The sequence below is a fragment of the Micrasema longulum genome, unplaced genomic scaffold (genome assembly GCF_059751315.1).
Source record: "Micrasema longulum isolate JH-2025_06_02 unplaced genomic scaffold, ASM5975131v1 h1tg001071l, whole genome shotgun sequence".
In the NCBI taxonomy this organism is placed as follows: Eukaryota; Metazoa; Arthropoda; class Insecta; order Trichoptera; family Brachycentridae; genus Micrasema; species Micrasema longulum.
Genome location: NW_028278259.1, coordinates 484,709 through 505,766, shown reverse-complemented (window position 1 = coordinate 505,766; position 21,058 = coordinate 484,709).

Genomic DNA, 21,058 nt, shown 5'->3' with positions numbered 1-21,058 from the left:
TAAATCGCAGTGGAAATGCATCGCTCCTGCGCATATATCCTCAATGCTGTGTGAGTGCATTAAGTTGACATATACAGTGACAACTAGTGACACAGACACTGACAGATTCTATACATGCAATAGTGGGCATGTGACGTGCGACGTGCGACGTGCACCGTACGACTAGTGTTGAACCATACATGCATGTATTATATTGTAATGTAGATTTCAATAATTTGATTATATCATCCGATCAACTTGAATCGTATAATGAAGAAATTTAGTCTTACAGGAAATTGGATATAAAAAAATGTTTTCTTTCTTACAGTAAAAATTAAAGCATTTAATTGTGAGACAAAGTTTCACTAAAATGTACGAAAAATTAACAAAAATGTTTTTCATAAAAACGAAGAACTTTAAATGACGTCACGAGTTCTAGTAAATTAACCAATAATAGAATGTTGTGATAGGTTTCCGGTTTACAGGAAGCCTATCCACCAATTAGCAAAACTCACCGTAGAGAATTTGTGACATCACAGGCCGGGTAATTTCAAAACTTTAAACATCTTTATTTTCAGAATACGGTTAATGTAAATTATATCAGGAAGCTTTTCTCTAATTTTTTCTTAATTTTAGGTAATTTATTGCTTGACGTAGATTTTGTGGTAAATTATTGAAAAGCTTTCGTCCTATATTTAATGATGTAAGTGCATAATGGTGCTAATATCTAATTTTGTTGCAATAGAGGGGGGAAATACTTTTTTAAACTGGATTCTAGGCATTTTTAGAGCTTATGGCCCGTCATTTACTGTTTAAAGTAGCCATTTTACACACTGTGTAAAATTCATCATTCTGCCAATGTTGAAACATCCACATTTCCTCAATTCTTTCGTCTGTTGACTTTTGTGAAACAAAAGAGCTGAAACCTTTGTTATATGGATGAGATTTTCCAGCTGAACCAATTTACCTACTGGGCAACACCTGAAAATAATTTTCAAATATTTAAACTTCTTCTTTTACCAGTTAGTTTAATCGACAATGTTTTGAGTATGTCCAAATACCTGTAGACAGGCTGGATTTCCTCCTTAGGGAGTTATTGAGATCTAAACGTGTTGCAACAGAGAGGAAAAACATTTTTTGATAAGGGATTTTAGACATTTACATGGTTTATAGACTGTCCCTCTGTTCCCCTCTGTTTTAACTAATTTTGATCTAAATAACTCCATAGAGGAAAAAATCCAGCCTGTGTACAGATATTTAGACATAAGAAGAGTTTTAAGTGGTTTCCTCTCCACATGAGCAAATGCTGAGAAGTTCTGCATTGGCCAACATTAGTATATCCCTTCTGATCCCAACAGTGAAGAAAAATTTAAAGAAATTTAATTAAAGAAAGATTCACGTTTAAATAAAAACCTTGTATTTTATATGCTAAAAAAATGACCTACTCAAAACGACGGTGCTAAAATTTTAAAACTGTACCCCTAAAAATACATGTTCTTTAAATAATGGAAGGCTTTTCCAATATACCCATTATTTTGTTCAAACATACAAATGCTTGTTTCGTATATGAACATACTAAATATCAAAGTACCTTAGTCTTGATAGTATTCGTTAGATATGCCGGAATCTGGATACAACTCTTAATTTTGAGTCCTGTCCTATTACAAATGTTCGAATTTCCGCGCACGCGCATTAAGGTTTATAACGTTGTCATATTGTTCTTCGAGACTCGCAGAGATAAAAGCATCTAACTCGTGTAATACAAATAAAAAACTACTCTAGTAATTGAGTTTTTCTACTGACATTTCTTGGTGAAACTGCATTTTGACATTTCTGACATTGTCGGTCACGACAAAACACGGTCACTGGTAAAAATTTATAAATAAAAGTGGAATAAAACTATTTAGTATTTTTATTATTATAATTACTCTAAAAAAGTACAGCGTAACGTTTTAAATAGCGTATTATTGAGATTTGTCCAAAATTTAAAAACATGCCGAGTTTTAGGTACTGTCCTAACATTTACAGCTTCACCGCTAGACGCGCCTGCTCCCGTGCAGCGTTAATTTATTTATGATCAACTTTTATTATTATTATTACAATAATGCAAAACATATGTAGCATAATTTTCGTAACATAATACCTCAAGCGCACTCTACAAAGATGGTTCTACGCAATATCATACCTACTAAATTAAAGAACATTTTTATTTTTTGTTAGCATTCCTACTGATAATATTCACCGCACGCGCCTGATATTTAGATGTAAACAACTTTAAAAAAAAAACAGAATTAACTTAAACTGAACCAAATTATGGTACCGTGGCTAGTGTTGCGGACTCACGGATCAGAAGTTCGAGGTTCCAACCCCACTCTACCCCAACTTTATTTCCATTTTCTCATAGTGAGTTATTTACAATCCGTTGAAAATGGTCAATAAAATTAAAATATTTAGGTACATCATAAGAACGCAAATATTTATTTTTACTTACTTAAAAAAAAAAAACTTCTACACAGGGAAACCTAACCATCATTGTTAATTTTTAGTACACTTTTTTTACACGGTACGTGTGAAACGTATCTTCCGTGGAAAAAGAAGTAACATTGTGCTATTCTTCTTGAATATTATTTAGTATAAATAAATTTCAAACAATATTCAGCCGCGTGTCCCTTTTTCGGCTGACTGAATAACCATTTAATTGTTCCGTCATCGCATAACCTCCCTTAATTTCGCTCTTCAATATTCGATTCATAAAAAGCCACCCTTTTGACCTAACAAACCCCTTCCTGGCAGGCGCATTTCACTCTTATCGACACTGCTAATAAAGACAGTATTCGCCCGGAGGAAAGCGGTGATTCTGTTAAGATTCCAAATCGTAAATAAAATTCACTGCATTTAATGTAAATAGGGGATAATAGTGGCGGGTGGGACATGACTGCCGTTCGATTTGCATATAAACGAATTTGTAATTGCATTAAAGAGAATTTATTTGGGGTGATTTCAAGAGTTATCTTGAAGTTGTATCGAAAATTGAAATGAATGAATTTTAATTTTTTAATCGAAAATATAAGAAAAATACACATTTCAAAAATTAATCTGAAGGCATAAAAAACTTTTGCTTTAGTTTTAACAAAATTAAAAAGATTGCAAGATATAAAAAAAATACTTACTGTTACTACTACTGTCATCGCGCCAGTTTTCCGTAGGGATAGCTTGAGAGAATGGATTGCCACACACGTATATTGTAACAAATGTACATTCCGAGCTTCTTCCACATTCATACAAATTGTCATACATGCCCTTCGGTTGTCTCTGCTTTTGTCATGACCTGGTTTGAGATTTTGATTTATCTGATTATGCCACGTCTTTCTTGGCCATCCACGTACTACTTTTTCATTCATTTATGTCTTAGAATAGGGTACTAACCCTATTTAGATTGGAAATAATCAAATAAAAATAATTACAAAAATATGTATATTATATGTATGTTCTCTTGACCTGTATTCACGTAAATTTATGTTTTTTTTCTTTGTAAACGAATCAATAAATATCACAACAGTAATGACAAATGTTTTAAAGAAAGGAATATGGGAGTAAAAGCATTAACAGGGATAACGATATGTCACAAGCTGGTTTACTTAAACCAGCGTATCATTTGAACGTAGTTGTGCAGAAGGCAGTCAGTCTACAATTTGGAAAAAAATAGATATTGGTGTTATCGGGTGCAAAAAGGTCAATTCTATGTTTTGCTAAAAACAGCCAGACCGGTTTAAAACAAAAAACTGAAATAATCTCGATCTGAAAATGGCGATATATAAATCAACCAATTATCATTATTATTACTATAGTTATTACAGATAGTTTTGAGTCACCTGATTTCTTGTTTCAGGAAGTCTGAAACCTTGACCTTCCCTCGTAGGATAGCGATGAATTTCATTATTACACTGAACATCCCTAAACATGTATTCAGGTAATATTTTATTTTAAAATTGAAATATTAACACTTAAGTATTTAAAATTACTCATTTCTTTCCAAGTTTAATTAAATATTGGCGTACTCTGTATCTTATAGAAAACTTCTGATTTTGAGATAAAACCATTGCTATCTTAACCAATTAATATTCATCTCACCCTGGGCAGCTTTAAATATAATGAAGAGGCAAATTAACAGCCCACATTTTACCCATAGAAACATCATAATAATGATAAAGATAAAATCATAATGATAACATCCATAAAACCCCGTTCCCATGAATAGAATTGCCCTTTCTACTTCTGAACATACTACGCAATTTTAACAAACACAATATACATAACACACTTTATGTAATGGTATACTGAAGTATATTAATTCATATTGCGACATCATTACATTATACTCCCCAAGCGAATATATCACCCTTTCCTATACTTCACCCTTTTTTACTTTTTCATCTTACCATCTGGGATGATTCTGTCGAAGGGAAACAATTTACCCCTTGTTACACAGTGGTTGAAACAGGGTGGAAAGAACATTCAACGATGTATAATATTTTCCAAATGCCCGGAGTCGATCGAGAATTGACATACCACAAATCTTCAAACACGCTAAAAATATTTTTTTGCCTTCAGAAAAAATGTAAAAACACTTATGGCATATGCATTTGAAAAACAAAATTAAGTATAAATTTAAAAACTGTATTAATTGGGAGTTCACATAACTGAGGATAATGGCAACTTTTAACGCCATACGTTCTGTCAAAACGAAATGATGATTATTTATCTCTTGTATTTATTTATTCATACGAATATATACATATTACAAAAAAATACAATAATAACGTACCCAAACTATATGAGGCCATGGGTCTTGTGTTGAGTTGGGATACAACATATTTGAAAGTGGAAGCATGTACATAATTTAATAATAGCAAAAATAAAAATTAAATATTATTACATAAACATATATATGTTTCAAAGGGCACCTGGAAAACACGGTGAATATTTTATAAATCTATGCAATATCTCTCAGGAGTCTCCTGCAATGGTGTCTTCCCTTAGACAAAATCCAGACTCGTACACTCCGGAAAATGGCTTTTGTTTTGGAGAACTAAGTATGTTCATCTAGGACATTGAACACTCTTAAGGCCACAAAAAAAAATTCTCTGAGCAAACGTCGTACGTGTTTTTGGAATTAAATAATTCAAATTACAGGAAAACCTCGTACAAGCATTTTGCTGGGATCTACTCTTGTAGCCGCATGACCAGAAATGGGTCAATGACACTTTTAAAAAAAATTGTCTAATGCTCGGTACCTTCATGAATTGGAACAGTGTCTCAGATGGAAAAGTGTAGAGACAACGCAGCCTCACTCTTAGTATTAATTTTTGTACGTTATTAGGGGGTTCGTGATAGACGCAGTGCAACCTCCCCAGCCCACTATACCATAGGTTGCCACTGACTGAAAAAGAACAAACTAGACAGTTCTGAAAATGTTTATGTCCAAAATGTTCCTAAATGAGCAGAAAACATGACACAGCTTTCTTAATCTGGAAACCAGCGATTGGACATGAACCTCCCATCGTAGATTTTTCTCAAAAAATATTCTCAGATATTTAATTTACTCAACTAGTTTTAAAATCTGGCTTGAACAATCAGATTTTATTTACAGATTAAGATGGATTTCAGGTCTGTTTACCTCCGGTACTTCTATATGGGTGCAAATCGTGGTACCTTACCAAGACACAAAACATCAAACTTCTGAGTTTTGAAAATAAGTGCTTGAGGTAAATATTAAGTAGGTACACGGTGGTTTGATTCCATAACCAACGTCAAAGTCCAAAAATGGATGCAGAAGCTTTCTAATATGGTTAGAAGGTGTGACGGTGGACCTAGTTTGGACACGGGCTGCGAATATCTCGAGGAGCCTTAACCCAAGTTGCCTCTTCTTTACACTTGTGGGCTCCCGCCGTCCTGGAAGGCCGTCGATGATGATATTTTTGTTATATTCAGTGACCCTAAGGGACGCCTGGTGATGTCCACACACTTCAGTTAGGAGCGTATATGGAAAAAAAAGAAGAAGAACAGTACAGTACTTTATTGTGACAACGGCTTATTTTTTTAAAATAATTAAAGGTACATGAATTATTCATTGTTTATTTTTTGTTTATTTAAAATAACGCTCGATTTGAATAATAGAAAGTAAAATTATGATCTCAAAAGTTTAGAAATATTTTTTATCACACTTCTGAATCTGATTCGGCGTTCTGTATGATAGTACTAGTAATGATTTTAATATGAGTGTATGTGTTTTAATATTTAAATTGTACTAAGTAAGTTTTGTATTAATAACATAATGTAATATTGTTAGATACTCGTATCAAAGCTAAATAACAAATTTCAACTGGAATGGAGAATATTTTAGAGAAGGGATGATAAAAGTCTAGGTATTTACATGGCTTATGACCTGTCGTTGGCTGGTTTAGGTGGCCACTTTACACACTGTGTAATATTCACTATTTTGCCTATGTTTGAACATCCATAAAGTGGCCACTTAAACCAGCTAATGACAGGTCATAAGCCCTGTAAATACCCAGATTTCCATAATCCTTAATCGAAAATGTTCTCCATCAGTGTTGTAATTTGTTAATCTTAATGATTCCCTAAGGGGTGAAATCCAGTCGTTTGTCTACAAACATTTGGACAAACTCAAAATACGTTAAAGCTAAATAAATTGACTTAAACAATCAACCAGTCTCAGGGCTGGCACCAAAGCGTAAGAATGATCATTTACTTATTAACAACCGCCGCTCTCACTTGTATGTGTAGGGTTCATAGTTCATAATCGATGACAGACACGTGCTAAAACGTTTCACCTGAAATAGTATGATGACTGAAAAAAGCATTGTCATCATTTTCTATTGAATTCAATACCATATTATAATGCACTACTAACAGTATTGCACATAAATCGGGAGCATCGTTCTGCAGTACATTCACATCGTTACTACCATGAAGAAATGAACTACAAAGGAACGTAGTCAATAAAGAGACCACGGGACGCAACGCCGGTCAGTCAGCCCAACACCTTCAGTTCAGTCAGTCAATCCAGTTTGACAAAGTCACTCAGTTCCAGCATGTGGTTCAAGTGCAGTCTCTTCAATCCATCATCACTGCTACGCTTACGCTAAACAACCAAGTAATATATCTTATTCGCCGTGTGATAAATACGCGTTAAACAACTACCACGTGTCTTCTCTGTCAATCTCTAACTGGAGTAGGAGCTCCAACCCTTAACTACCATAACCTACATATTTAACATAAGATTTTGTTCAGTTTTCGTATATTCTGACAATGTTAATCACGATAAAACTTGATCACAGCACCGGTGAAAAAAACTATAAAAAGTAGTGAAAACTTGAAAACTAACTCATATTACTTATTACGATTATAACGCAGTTCAAAAAAGAAATGTAAAAAATATATCCTTTGTCAACAAAATATTGAGATACGTAGATTAGTCCACTTACATGGTGACATATGCACCATTGTTTACGAGTGAGGGAATGATGATAAAGATGATAGCAAATCCTTTTACAAACATCTTTTAATATCACTTATTTCATATTTAAAAAAGACTACTGGGAAAAGCCTTTTTGTCAACTCGTTAGATTAACACTGAACTCTAGGGGTTGATTTCGGTACTGAAATACATAATACAGATTATACCCCCAGTAATTGCCACCCTCAGAGAGATGCAGCGGGCCACAATGGGTGGTGGATGGTGTTTGTCCAATAATTTAGGGGAGGATGATTATTCGGGGGTCGATCGTGACGAAAAGTGATCAGGATTTAACTGTCAGTGATTGAAGGATTGTATTTTCATCCATCGATTAGAAAGATTGTCCAAAATGTCTTTTAAAAAAGACGCGAGTTGTTAAAAGCCTTTTTTCAAAACATGTTTTGTATGTTCATGTGTGTCAAATAATCTATATATATATTATTATTAAAATGATTGTATCCTAGGCACGGAATTTTCGAGATATAAAAATGTATAATTTTATTGCGTAATAATGGAATTTTCATAATCATAATTATTCCCTTTCTGCACTTAGTGGTGCACAGGGCACTGCATTTGTACACTTATCACAGCGTACCTCAATAAATTTTTTGATACATGAAGATAAGATGATCAGTCTTACGCTTCAGGTACCAGTACAGGGACTGTGAAATATTCTGGTGTGAAAACACCCTTTTAAAAAAATATTTCTTATCGACCATGTCGGGAATCGAACCCGAGACCTCTTGCGTGGTAGGCAAACATGCTGTACATTAAACCATGAGGCCGACAAATAAAGCTTTACACAATTAAAATTATTGAAAAAATCATTACATAATACTTGATGGGCAGGAAAATTTTATTTTAGCTGTATTACAAAATATTTATATCTATATGTGTTTCACAGTCTTTGGACAGGCACCCGAAGACGGGCCTTCGTAAGTTAGTTTTCGCCCTTCTAGCCCAGGTCTATAAAGAACCTGGCTTCTGTGTGGAGGGCGAGAGTTTTCATTTTGCTAAATCTCCCCCTCCAAGCCCAGATCCGTAAAGTATCGGGCTATTAGGTAAGGGGCGACCTCTTTAACATCCTCAGGTTTAACCAGTGGTCCCCGAGGATGAGGGTCCTGTTATGATGTAAAGCATCAAATTCACATATAATATTTATAGGTGTTTCCTCATCCACACTGCAGATCCTATATTTAGAAGTTGTGGAAAGGTTCATTTTAGCAAGGTGTTTTTTTCAATCTGCAGGGACCTGTAAGAACTTTCATGATAACCGACACTTGATTTCTACTTATCTTCACTAGGTCGAAAATGTTTTACGAGTACCCCTTTATGAGTTCCTTCGCGTGATAACACATAAGAAAGTTTATCTGTATTTTTTTCCTCGTTTTTTATTTATATAATCATAAATGTATCTATATTTTTTTACTTTTAGGCACCAACGATATAGTTTGTTTTTGCACTTTTCCCTCTTTCTAATTGTTCCAAAAAGCTAAACTTTTAGACCTAAAACAAATATTTTGTTTTCAATATTTAAAAACCAAAACTTATTTACAAGTAATTCAAATAGATCAAGTCAAAGAAGGAATCGTGTGTTAGAAATACCACATTGTAAAACGAGGCTCGCACAGAGACATGCATATTTTATAGACCCAAATTTTTTAATTCTTTTTTTACTGATAATATTTCATTGATTACAAATTTTCCTTCTTTTAAAAAACATGCACTATCCTGGATTCAAACTAAAGATCCGAACTTTTTTTTTCTATGATTTATTTGGTTGCCCTTTAATAATAAGGAATATTTTGGTGTTTTTTTTTTATTATTTTTTATTTCCTTTTTTAATTACTATAAAAAAAAAACATATTTTCTTTTACAGAATATCTTATTTTTTCTTTCTTATGTTACACAAAAATATTATAACTGTCCATTATTTATGTATAGGAGCATCTTTTTTCTTGTATACCCACGAACTGGCAATGCCTTTGTGGGATTTTTTTGTTTACTATTTTTACTATTAATATGTATTTCATTGGTATGTAATTATGCTTTATTTTTTTAATATTCTGTTATATCACCTATGTTTATTGTAATAAAACAAAAAAAAAACATTTACTAAAAACACGTTCATTTAAACTGTATTATTTGACAATGTTTTGAGTATGTACAAATGTTTGTAGACAGGCTGGATTTCCTCCCAGGGGAGTTATTAAGATCTAAATAAAATCCTCCCTGAGGAGTTATGTGGATGTTTGAACATATGTAAAATGGTGAATGTTACACAGTTAATAAAGTGGCCATTTAGACCAGCTAATGACAGATCATAAGCTCTGTAAATGCTTAAATCTCCATATTCCCATCGCAAAAATTTTTTTCCTCTCCGTTGCAACAAATTTCAATTTTTTATTTGTTTTTATAATAAATTTCTACAATTTCGTATAGTTTGTTTTTTGATGTACGACTAATTAGTTTATTTACACCACTTATAAAAAACAAAAGTATGCAGGTGAGTTAAATTTTAAGTTACTTTGTATTTTATAGACGTCAATGAGCCGTATATAATTTCAATTTTTGTTTTTATAATAATATTCTTTTTCTATTGATTTCAATGATACTATTTTTTTTTTTCAATACTATATTTTACTATTATTTTTTTGATTTTAACACTACTGTTTTAGATATTTGATTATGAATGAATCTAAATTTGTATAATTATTTTTTTAATATTTATTTTTGATTATCTTTTTTACAAAGTATTCATTGGAATTTTATTATTAATTACTTGTACCTTGTTTTTCTAGATTGTTATTCTATGGCATCACATGTCGCTATAATTTAATCTTATTAATTTTACTGTGTATTTTTTATTGTTAATTATTATGGCTCGACACAGGAATAGCCTAAAAAGCCTTAATAAGTTCATTAGGTGGCCTCCGTGGTGTAGTGGTCAAGACGCTTAACTCACGCACGGAAGGTTCAGGGTTCGATTCCCGGTGAGAACACGAAAAATGTAAATGTAAAATTAATATTTGAACGAGTGTAATTTTGAATGAATAAAATAATAAAAACATATTTATAACAAGACGCGTAACTTTTTAACTTTGTGAACGCATCTTTACTTAGAAATAAGCCACACTCTAGGTTTTAAGATTAGCGTTGAAAAGAGCAAAACGGATTACATTCCCGAAGCGACGCCGACGCTATGGTAACCGACGCGACCCGAAGGTGCCCGAAGCGACCTAAAGGGTGTATAATGCACCCTATTCGTCCTCCCACCAATCTGACATACGACTTTTTTTATCCCTTCGCTGTTTGAAAATCGAACAAGTCTCAAAATCTACCCCTAACTGCCAGATATGTAAAGAAGGAGATATTACATACAATCATCTCATGTACACGGTGCCTCAAAACTCCTACATCGAAAAAAAAATTACATTTTCATATTTAAATTTTAGAATCCCGCTTTTTGAAAATATTTTATTTATTTAGGAAATCATCAGTTTGTATATACAATTCTAAGTAAAAATAATCCAAATTAAATTCAATCAAAAGTTGATGATGGTGGTTCTTAAGCCAGAATATATATTTTTAAAAAGAGTTATTTTTCCTTCTATACTGTAGACCATAATATTTTGCTTAAACGTCTGGAGAAAACTTATGGTATCCGTGATCAGGCACATATGTGGTTCAGTTCATATCTTAATGAAAGAGAATATGCAGTTGTGTTCCAGGGTAATAGCTCAACCAACTTTCGGATGTCTACAGGAGTGCCTCAAGGGTCAGTACTCGGACCACTCCTCTATCTCCTTTACACTAAAGATATAGAGAACATTATCAAAGAATGTGGATTGTGGTCTCACTGCTATGCAGATGATACGAAGATTTATTTTTATTGCAAACCAGGCGAGAGAAGAGTGCTTGTCAATTTAATTGATTGATGCATCAAGAAAATAGGAAACTGGATGGCTGAAAACAGACTAACATAAAACCCATCGAAAACTGAACAACTGTGGGTGGCTTCAGCCAGACGACAGAATTCGATCCAGGATACGCCTCTACCCAATGTAGGGAGTACCGCTTTACCCACCGTTAAACTACTGGGAGTTTTACTCAATTCTGACCTTTCTCTTGACGCTCAAATTAGTAGGAATCATGCTTCTACCAGCTGAGACAAATTAAATGCATACGCAAAAATTTGCCGGTTGATCCCGCCCGTCAATTAATAAATGCGTTTGAAGTTTTTAGAGTCGATTATTGTAATAGTATCTATGCAGGTCTACCAATGAACAAAATGACTCGCCTACAATCTGTATTGAATGCCGCAGCGAGACTTATTTTCGGAATCTCTAAGTTCAGTCATATCACTCCACTACTTCGGGAACTACACTGGCTATGTTTTCTACAGAGGGTCGAATACAAACTTTGTTGGCTTATGTATAAGTCACTGCACAACTCTGCTCCGGAGTATCTAAGGGAACTATGCATTTCAGATGCACTAGCTGACAGGCGTCTCACGCTTAGATCAGCTACGTCTACGGCGAGAGGAAAAGTTATTATACCTCTACGCAAACAGCGCACTAAATTTAGTGAACGCGCATTTGCGGTCGCAGGCCCTATGGCATGGAATACTCTCCCAGCAGAGGTGAGAGGCTGTAAAAGTGAAGTGATGTTTCGGAAAAAACTTAAAACCCACTTAATCTCTAAATCATTTAAATAAATCCGTAGCACGTGACAACAAAATAAATTGTTTTAATTAAATTACAAATTTAAAAGCTTCAATTAAATTAATTTAACAATAGACTCACTATGTAAACCGCCCTTGAGGTATTTTAATACAAAAATGGCGCTGTATAAGTTATCTATAATAATAATAATAATAGCTGTTCATGTTGAACTGCTTGAGATTCCAAAAATTGAAAATCTATTTTTCTATATTTTGTGTTGTTATTAACAACAGTGATTGTGCCTTCTTTGGTGCTTTAAAAATCAAAATCATCATTTCCTTATCCGCATCCAGTGGTGCTTAGGGCACCAAACTGGTACGCCAAATTCAGAATTTTAAAATTATCTGTTTAATAAAGGTAAGTTGATCAGACTTACGGTTCACGTGCCAGTATGAAGTTTAATACAGAAAAACTCAAATTATTTTGATTAATAAGTGCCAGATGTATTGCAGATGTGCAGAAATCCATACAATTGGAAAAGCCATTAAGTTAAGGTAATGTTTTGAAAGAAAATGCAAATTTTACTCTAAGATTAGTTATTAATTGCATTGGAAAAGAAATAATGTGAATTGGAATCACGTAAAAAACTTACTTAACATATCCAGCAAAGTTGATTACACTTATTTTTGTTATTAAAACATGCTTTTGCTGTTGCCGGCCCCTCTGCTTAGAACCAATTGCCTTCAAACTTACGAATCATCGACAGTCCCAGTCAGTTCAGTGCCTCGATTATGATGGGAATATAAAGACGTCATACCTTCACCTTGACGATATAGTTGAAGATAAATTCCCTCTAGCGATTATAAAGATATACTACCGACCCCCCACCTTTAAGTTTTGGGTTGGTACATCGATATGAAACAAGGGGAAGCGTACGTCACGGTACACATATCTATTCTCTAAAATGGCATAGCTTCAGTATGACGTCATAGGTAAAGATAAAAGTCTCCCGACCGACTATAAAGGTACACTACCGATACCCCCCCCATCAAGTTTTGATGTAAGTACATCGGTTTATACCGACGGGTCCAGAACCCCTCGATATGTTTTTCACGCAATATTTCTTTTAATTAAGATTTATGAAAATTTGTAATCGTTTTGAGGTTGGCACATTTTTTCTTAAAAGCCTATTAAAAATATGAGAGAGAAATAAGTCAATTTTGTCGAATTAAATTCCAACATAACTGTCACTTTAATAAAACGAACGACTAGATATGAAAATAATGTCACTAGATTCCATCCTATAAACAAATAACAGTATTCAGGCATTAGAAGGTTACCACTCTAAAAAAAATAATTACTTTTTATATTTTTTCCATCTGTTTTGTTATTTTTCCGAGTTAATGTATCGAGGCGTTAAAGGAACCGGCTTTGTAGTCGATCGGTAATTATGTAATTGCGTAACGATTGTTAAGCGTACCGTCTATACGATTTCCAATAGTCATACAAAATTCATGTTCAAGCGAGCATTTTTTGCTTGAATTAGGATTTATTTGAGTTTATAATCGCTTTGAAGTGAGAACTTTTTATTACAGAAGCCTATTTAAACTATAAATGAGAACTATTTTAAATGTTAATGACGTAAGAAACGCGGACTAATTGTTTGCGGTCATTCTATTAGCTCGTTTAGATCATATGATGTCGATATGACAAGTAGGTAGAACATACCAAGTTAATATACATATAATACAGAAATAAAGTATACCGTCTCGATATAAACAGATGAAGAAAGCGTTCATAATCGAGGCACAGATCCCAACTAAAATCTGACTTATTTAGATTATTATACCCTCAATTTTAAATCAGAAAATACAATATGTCACATTAGTTTAGCTAGAATGTAAGTTTAAGTATACAATTGTAAAGCGCCCTTAAGGGTATTTTTCACAAAAATTGCGCTTTATAAATCAGCCAAATATTATTAAATTATTATTATTATCTCCTATATTTATCTTTTTCTGATAATAATCCGGATATTTGGCAATACAGAATAACGGGAATTTGGATAGATGGAGTTCTACTGTATTGCAGCAACCTTTAAAATAAATATTTCACCTTGACCCAGTCAGGAATCAAAATTGGTACCCCAAAAATGGTCAACAAACGAGCCGATCGCTACACTACGTGCCAGACTTATTTCTATTAAATTCATATTTCTTATTCATTGGTAGTAGCCATCAAATCGAAAGCGCTTGTCCAGGGTTTTGGTGCTATGTCACATTCATACCGTATTAATTTGCCCGGACACGCGTGTTGCAAAAAAAACTATGTATTTTTATTGAAACGCCTGAGAGTTTTGAGCCTTCTTGTACTCACAGCCAGCCCTGTCAAAATTTCCTCACTCACTTCTCAACACATCGCAGTAACTCCACACATTGATATGACCTCCATACCCCCTACCCCCACAACCCCTTCTATAGTATGAAACCTACTCTATCTCTTTCAGCGCATATCATCTCCCTCTTCTTGGCTTAGATGCTTATTGTTTACTTGCAAAGAATTAAGCGAAAAAATCATTTAAGATTAAAATTAAATTTACAACAGAGGGAAAACATTTTTTAAAGGTTTATATAAAAAGTCTAGGCATTTACACGGTTCATGAACAGTCATTGGCTGGGTTTGAGTAGCCATTTACTCATTTATTTCATATAATCCTAAGCTAATAACAACAATTCTATGAAGAAACATATATACATAAGTTGGGCCGATAACTTTTTTTTCCAAATTTTGAAATAAAAGGGGTCTAAAAAGTTGCATTTCGGATTTGATCAACAAAAAAAAAATTGGTACTACTTTTGGTTCTCAACGAGAGCTTGCAGTTTTCGAAAAAGTAAAATTTTTGCGCTAAACCGGCTGTCATTTTGTATTTAAGTTAGAATATCAGTCCAATTAAATTTTACAATATGCATTAAACCTTATTAAATAAGCATCAAGGAGCGTGAGTTGCACTTCGTTTTGTAAAAAATGGGTAGCATTGTTTTAATGAGCCATTGTTTTCGTCAATATTAGCCAGGCGCTCAACGGAATCAGTTCCGTGGAGTGTAAACTTTTTGCATTTAGGTCGTTTGAAAACGTGTTCGAATTTGTAATGTTTAATAACAAAAAAAAATTTTATCAAAAAAGATGATTAACAAAATATTCAGAAGTGATAAACTTCAAACCTCGATTGAGGGCCAAAAGAAGTATGGAATATTTGTTTAAATAATGTTTACGTTCTATGGGATCCAAAATACAATGTTTTAGTCTCCTTTCACTTTGATGTCTAAATAATTAAAAAAATTCTTACATCATCAGCCCACTCTAATGTACAATAAAATGAAGAAAAAGAAAAGTTAACTATGTAGCAAAGACAAACAAGGGCAGTAAAATAGTGGTATAAAATAAATTCATAAACACTATCAACATGTAAGACTTCGAGCCAACCCATGCCAATCCATCTTCTTCCCCCACTGTGTTAATGACGAATTGATCATCTAATAGCCGGAAAATCTATCCCAAAGAATTCTAAGTTGTGTGACGAATTAACTATTTTACACACTGGACATTGAGGCATTGAAACAAAAGTTTCTCTTAGAAGATTTGATAAATAGCAGATTTTAACTTCTGGTGACACGGTTAGGAATCTGAAAAGAAATTGATTGCAACAGAGACGGGACCTCGTTTGTAGCATTAAGTATTTTGAAAATGCATATAAGGTCCATCTTCGTTCTACATTTCTTTGATGAGGACAGATTGAGAGATTGCTCTATTTAAAAATAGAAAGACACAGTGTAACATGTGACTTCACAAAAGTCAACAGATGGAAGAGTTAAGGAAATGTAGATATTTCAACATTGGCATAATGTTGAATGTAAAACGGTGCGTAAAGTGGCCACTTAACCCAGCTAATGACAGATCATAAGCCCTGTAAGCGCTTAGACTTCCGTATCTTTGAAATGTTTCCCCTCTCTGTTGTAAATTTTAATCTTGATAACTCCCCTTGGAGTAAAATCAGTCTGGTCTACAAACATTTGGAATTACTCAAAATATTGTTGATAAATAATTTAGATGGATACAAAAATAGTATTTTTTGCGGGATTATTGTCAAAAGCAATATTTTCTACCCAACGAAAAAAACAGACTGGGCCAAAAAAAAATTGTTATAATTTCATTACACATTTATAAATTACAGCTTTTTTTAGGGAGTATTATTTTTAATATTTTATATAATATAATTTATAAATTTGATAAAACATTTATACACGTATTGATGAAGAATGCGGAACCAAGTAATGAGTTTTGAAGAAGACAGGAAATGGATCCAGGAAAGAAAATTAATAAATAAAAATGAAGGGATGTAAGGGTTCGATGGACATATAGTGACGTGACAAGCAAGGCTGTCTTAGGTCATGCATGGGCTATTGAGCACACAGAGGTTGGGGCTATTAGAAAGTGGCCCATTTTGAATTTTGAGATCCCCATCAGGCCGAGGGTCCTGGGCTCGCGCCCCACGTTCATTAATGAAAAATCATAGCTCATTCCAAAGTCTGTCACTTTGAACAGAAAAGGAATTGATGAAGAATGATGTGGTATATTAAGGAATGCAAAGTGTCCTCTCCTGAGAAGAGCTAAGAGATAGACTATGATCAAAAAGGTAAATGAAATTCTCAGCAATACATTTTGGCGAACATTTTCAAGCACGCAATATTATTTTTAGATTATTATTTAGGTCATTATTTCTGAATAATTTGCTATTTTTTTTTACCTTTCTTAGCTTCAACTTTCACATTGTAGTTTTAAGGTATTCGTCGTCCATTTGTTCCACATGATCAAACCATCGCGACACTTTTTTTAAAATTAATTTCTTGTCTCAAAAGGGTTGAATACTTGACACCCCATCCGTCTTTTACCCCCCTTCCCTCCACGTGAGGGTTAGATGTGGGGGTAGTTTCACGTGTAGAACGCGCGTAGAAAGAACCTTTATGGAAGATACTTTGATCTTCTCTTTTACCTTATATATATAACAGAAAATTTCACGTTTTTACCACAATAGTTACGCACAATCCAGCCGCATATAACTGCGGTAATATTAGCGAATCCCTTGGAAAAAGTATGTTGAAATCTAAGCTTTTTAGAGCTGTGTAAGCTGTACAGAAAACTCAACAAAGACGGAAAAATTCGTCAAACCATTACTATCAAAAGCATTCTACTTATTATTACGGTAAACACCTCTCCAAGTGGCATACATAACCCTAATAATAATTGACATACCATTAATATAATTACGAGATTCTCCACACAAAGCCAACGTAAACAAATACAAACTTACACCATTTTCGGTCAAAAGCATTATGAGTATTTTTCTTTCTTCTTTTTCACATCTACTCCTTAGTGGAGCTTGTGGACATCATCGGTTGCCTCCAAGACACCCAATCATCAGCCAGCATTTTTGCCTCCTCCAACGTCAATCTAACGCCCCTTAGTTCCGCCGAATAAAGTCGAAAGATCGTCGACGACGGCCTTCCAGGTCAGCGTGAGTCCTCAGGTTAAAAAAAGAGGCAATTTTGGTTTAGGTTCTCCTGACGCATGCGCAACACGAGTCTAAGCCAGGTGCACCGTCGCATCTTTAAGACGCTCGTTATAGGAGGCTGCTGTGTCCGTTTTCGGATGTTAGTTATAAATCGAACCACCTTATTCCTAATATTCTTCTTGGGCAATTACTCTCAAAACTCAGAAGTTTGGTGTTTTGAGCTTTGGTAAGATGCCAATATTTGCACCCATATAGGAGTACTGGCATTATACAAGAGTTGAATAATAAGAATTTCGTTTTAACCAATTATAGACCAGAGTTCCAGACAACACGCATCAGTATTATGCTATTTAAGTACAGACTTTGACTTCTATTATATTTAGTTTGATAACACTGTTTATTAAAATAATAAGTGAAGAGACAATGTTTAAAAGCCTTACAAAAATGGGTAGTAAAAGTAAATAGAAGTAAAATGGATTGTGTCGCTTTTGAAATATCATTTGCTGCACTACAATACTTTAAAAAATGTATAAAATAATGTACGTATAATTCTATCACCATAATTGTATCGTCTGCGTAGCGTGTGACGTTAACGGCCTTATCTCCCTGAGTTCTAGATTTACCACTTTTCTATTCTTAAAGGCGTTTTTCTTTTTTTTTTTGTTTGTGTAAGAAAAGTATTTTGGGTTATATATACCTCCTGTTGTAATATTATTAGTTATAAAGAAAAAAAACTGTTGTAATATTTATAGTTGTAAAAACTTGCCCTGGTTTTTTGTCGTTCTGAATATGTGCATTTTAAAAATGTGTCGATATTATTTAATTGATTTATTTTAACTCCTAGGATTGCAATCGACTTGTATTACTCTTTGTAAAATACTTAGTAGTACTATGCGGTTTATAAACAAAATATTTTTAAAATTCATCGTCGTCCCTTTCCGGAACGAATGGTGCATAGGGCACTGCATTTGTACATAAATCACAGCGTATCTTGATCATTTAAGAGACTATAAAATATTATAGTTTTCAAAAAAAATAAGAAATATTTGCGTTCTCATGATTTACCCAAATATTTCATTTTGAGGGCCATTTTTAACGAGTTATAAATAACTTTATTATTTCAAAATCATTTTAAAATTTAGAACTGCATTGATTAAAAAATTTGTAAATTGTGAATAAACCATATTATCACCTATATGAAAATAAAATTCATTTATAAACTTTTATGCAACAAAACATAAGTTCACTTCAATAAAAATAGAGTTGCTTTTAATAAAAGCGAACCTTAATTATGATAAACCCCTTAAGGGGTTAAATGCAATAGGCATTTGCCAACAAAGATTTTTAAAAAAATTGATATTTCATTGATATTTTTATCTAAATTAGTAAATATATTTTTTTAATAAATAAATCGATCTATAGTGGACAGTTCATGCCCAACCCCACAAAAGTAAAGCTATGAATGTCTGCACAATTATATATGTACAGTAGACACATATGTGTGTTTATTTCACTCAGGTCAGGGTGGTATGCAGTATGCAGTCACCCCTACAGAAGGCTACCCCTATTTTTATTTACAGTAAGAGGAGTACCTACCTAGGTACAGTTTCGTCCATCTGCATATTCCATTATGCATTCATCGATCCATTTTTTAGGGATGAAACAAACACGTGGAGACCTTTACTGTCGGCAGAACAGATTTGTGTTGTTTTTATAGTATAGGTCCATATGAAATAAAATACTATTTTTAATTATTGTGTTAAAACTACAGGTATGTTAACTTATAAGTAAAATTATATTACCTGTATTATGATTTCATTCGTGGTAAAATAATAAGCAATTTTGCCTACCATGCAAGAGGTCTTGGGTTCGAATCTCATTAACTCTTGTGTGACTGTGATGTCACACTAGTCTACATAAGATACAAGACTTGATATATCTCTGTTATTTTTTTAATGAAGAAGTTGTATTTTTTGTAATCTTCAAATGGATATTTTCACACCGGATTCGGAAAGAAAAAAATATATAAAACTATGCTGGATTTTAGTACAAAAAATATTTATCTTTGTTACGCAAAGAATGAACGTGACAACAATACAGAAATAAATCTGTATAAGAGAGAGCGCGAAGATACAACTCACAACAAGGAATACAGAGGCGCTGTTCTGTGGCCGGTGTTTGCGTTAAACAGATTCAGTCGGTTATTGACAGCGATGCAGGACGCACGCATGTAAAATAAACGGCGTATTCATGATTTTGAATTTATGTTCCTATAACAGGGCTAAATTATACGTTAAGTTTTATAAATGATGGAAAAAGAATTATTAAACAGTATGTCTTCATTTTTTTTTCAAATGTCTGAACTTTCGAATATTCCGTCTTTTAATTGTGGTAACACGATGTTACAACATTTTATATAATTATTTACAGCACTCTTTCAAGGGTTAGAATGGGTTTTTCCACCTGAATATCTTATAGTGCCTGGACTGGAATCTGAAACGTAAGACTAGTCATCTTAAATTCATGAACAAAAATGAAACGCGGATATTATTATGCAGATAAGCACAAAATCGAAGAACTTCCTCTAAATAATAAATACATGACTTCATCATCATTCGATTTAGTCGAAGTGATGCAAAGAGTACTGTCTATCCCCATGACCATCTGTCTTACGTTTCAAAAATTAGCCCAGAGACAATTGTACAGGTTGTGGTCCCTCGGTAGAGTCACGGCCCAGAGATCTAAGGTTCGAACCCTGCAGTACCGACTACAACCCTTTTTTTATTTTTTAACAAGGTTATATATTAATTCAATTATAATAAAGAATGGTCTCAAAATATAATGTGAAATTATTACATACAAGATTTAAAAAAAAAAAAATTGTATGTTTTGCAAAAGACTGGAATTTGGAATCTTAAGCGTGGTATGCAAATGCGCCAACCAGTAAACTGCAAGGTGGACAAATTATTATACTCCTTCATTATTATAAGATTGTTCACTAGTATGGAACTCTTAACTGCTAATTCAACAATTATTTTAAAAAATCAGCCTTCAAAATGATTGTATAACAATAACATCACAACATCATTTTTTATTGTGATCACAACGTCCAATCTTTATTTTTACATTTATTTGTTAACTATTTGAAAATACGTACAATAATAAAAATGCAATACAAAACATTCTGTTTTTACGTTTGTTACCAAAGTTTACCGTAATTTTAGCCGCAAATTAATTTCCAAAACATTTCAAAGTTTTTGCCCAATCAAACAGTGATTCATCATTTTGGGGTCAGGTTACAAATCT